This window comes from Pinus tabuliformis, chromosome 8, assembly GCF_031772625.1.
Source record: "Pinus tabuliformis cultivar Carrire ecotype Pingquan chromosome 8, CPIR1, whole genome shotgun sequence".
Taxonomy (NCBI): domain Eukaryota; kingdom Viridiplantae; phylum Streptophyta; class Pinopsida; order Pinales; family Pinaceae; genus Pinus; species Pinus tabuliformis.
This window is the reverse complement of record NC_142294.1, coordinates 1,384,417,412-1,384,420,278: the sequence shown is the minus strand read 5'-3', so window position 1 is coordinate 1,384,420,278 and position 2,867 is coordinate 1,384,417,412. Positions and strand designations below refer to the sequence as shown.

Below are 2,867 nucleotides of genomic sequence, written 5' to 3'. Positions count from 1 at the left end.
AAACTAAACAATATTCAATAAAACTCTCATGAACTATGGCAAATAGAGTTGTTTTGAAAACCAAAATTAGTGAATTTTGGTCAAGATCTGCTTCCTTTAAGGGTGGAATCCCACAAAATCTACCCTTTGACTGCCACCTTGCACCTGCCTGCACGAATTTTGGAGTTGTTAGATCGACCTGCTTTTCTTCTCCCTTCTTGGATGCTCTCTGACTACCATTTGTACTGGTGACCACCTACTGCTAAGCTTATCTACTATAGAGGTCTACACTGCTTGAATGCAACTACATGCCTTTTCAATACCATTACCATGCTCTTTGCATATAATGATGACACAAATCTTTACATGACATTGCCTTGATGTTTTCTTCTGGAGGCTCAGCACAGATTCCAAATCTGTAGATGAGACATGACCTGGTTGTCGACCCTCAGCTTGCTCAAACTCTTCTATAATTTTTAGAGCACAATAGAGCTTAGTTGTCTTTCTAGGAAGACTACTCTAGCGAACTAACACAGACTCCTCTAAGCTTGGAAAGCAAATTTGAGAAGCAACAACGTCTTCCTGTTTTCCTAAGTGTATATGTGGTTTTACAATTCAACAAATATTTCTCCACAACTACCTCTACAATCTACTAAATAAAATGCAATTATTTGTGGCCTTTTGTGGCATGTCTCATTAACCTGCTTTTTCACAATAACTGAGGTGCGCCCAAGAACAACAACATCAAAATTGTCGAGAAAATTAGCAGATAGATCTTTCACACTGCCTTTTTCAACAAAGACATGAACCATAGAATTAAAATCTCTTAATGATTCCTAGAATACTTCAGCAATCGATTTTCCCTTGTGATTGGATACCTCAGTAAGAATAAAAAGAAAATGCTAATGAAGTTTCCGCTTTAACTGGACTATCATCCATCAACGTCAAATTACCAATACTTGCCAAAACTATTTTCTTGCATAGCTATGCAACCAATCCAATCATAACCAAAACACGAGATTTGCTTAATCTACTTTGTGCATTATCACCCCAAACATGGATTTGACGATCATAGACAACAATTTCCTGGTCATTCAATACCTCTCCATCCATGTTGAAGGAAACAACCGGTTATCGTATTTTAACCCCAATCAACAAATGTAGCAACGTCGATTTCCTCGTGTCCCAAGGAATCTGGTTGTCTTTTTGGTCAGGTAAGGGCCTTCTGCTCAATGACAGGCACCTGTAGAACTTTGTTTTTTTAGAATGGCCCTACGCACAACGCTTGGCTCTAAGCACAGTGCCACACTTCCAGAAGCGCAGCGCCACAGAGCTACGTACAGCGCTACCTCCTTTGGTTAGCTTGACTCGATTTTTTGTGTGTTATGGATGCAGGGAAACTGAGTTGGGCCTTCGGCTCTCATCCTTGGATTCCATCTCCTTCTTTGGCTTCGGCTTCAGTTTTATCAGCCTCTGCAACTAAAATTTCCTTCTCAAGTCTCTCTTCCAAAGAGTCTTCCAGTATCCCCCAATGAATCTTTTCTTTTTTAATTTATCTGTTCAACAACCTCTTGACTATTTCCTGTTAATGTTATGACTTCTCCTTCACTCGAATATGGACCACATGGTTGTCCAGGAGAGACTTGGAAATTTATCCTTTCATTGACGATTCCAAGCATGATTTTACACTCTGTCTTAAACAAATATTGTAGCAGAAGCTCATTGGGGTACTGACACATCTTGATGTTGACTTCTACTCAAAGACCTTCCATTGATGTAAGTGTAAGCATTGGTTGGACCAAGCCGCATAGGTATCTTCCCCAAAATTACCCTATTCTTCTCTGTGCCATGTTCATGCACTCCAACATATTTTATTTGATCACCTTTCTTAAAAGCACATTTTGATTGTTGCGATGACTCTGTATCGTCATTTTGTTTTGAAGAACATTTTTCATCTTCACAATCCTCACCTGAAACTCTCTTTTCAAAACCTTCCAATCCATAAGGAGCAAGTTTCCTCAGAGTTGTGGCAACAGATTTTGGATCATTGTCATCTACATCGCTACCATCTTCTTTTGCTTCACTGCTTGCATCATTCTCATCATCTACCTCTGACTCTGATGAACATTCTTCCCTAGTTTCACCAGTTTCATTTTCATCATCAGTCTCAGCTTCCGATGCACCTTCTTCACCAAAATCATGGGGCGCAAGGACACTACTGTCAAGAATTAACAATGGCACTTGTAAATGATGTGCAAGGGCCTTCACTAATCTCTCTCGATATAGCTCTGTTCCTGGTATGCTCTGTAATAGGATCCTGCAGCTTGAAGAACTCAAACGTGAACCATAATGAGCAGCAAATTTGTGACGTTTCAAATGGGCCATTGCACATTCCTTTAAAGTATCTTTAATATGTCCCTCCAAGAAGTAGGGAAACATTTCCCATGACACATTGATATTCTGCCAGGGCACCAATCTGCACAAAATTTCCTTCCGAAACCTTGACTTCTTGGATAGAAAGGGTGACTCTCATTTCTTGGTTTGAAAAAAGAGTCTCTCGTTCTGAAGCCATTCCTGCTGATCTTGTTCCCCAAACGAGCATGATCATTTGATCCAGGACTAGTCAATTCATATTTCTCAATTTGTGTTTTGCCAACAGAATCAGCAATAACCTCTCTCTTATTTTTATCTGGTTCCCTGCCATTGTTTACAGGAACATGTTTCTCCTCATTTCTATTTCGGCCATTGCCTTTTGAACTAAAGTGTCTAACAAGATGTCGATTGTGGGTGTGTCTTTGAATCTCTTGAAATGAAATAAACCTAGGCTTCAACCCACAATCAAATAATTTACTTAAGAAATAGGTTCCACACGGACCACTAGAGAATGT

General features: G+C 39.7%; 1 pseudogene; it reads right to left on the bottom strand.

The window, feature by feature from the left end:
* Positions 1–264: 264 nt before the first annotated feature.
* Positions 265–1,092, bottom strand: LOC149240719 (SUMO-activating enzyme subunit 1B-1 pseudogene; annotated as a pseudogene).
* Positions 1,093–2,867: the final 1,775 nt, after the last annotated feature.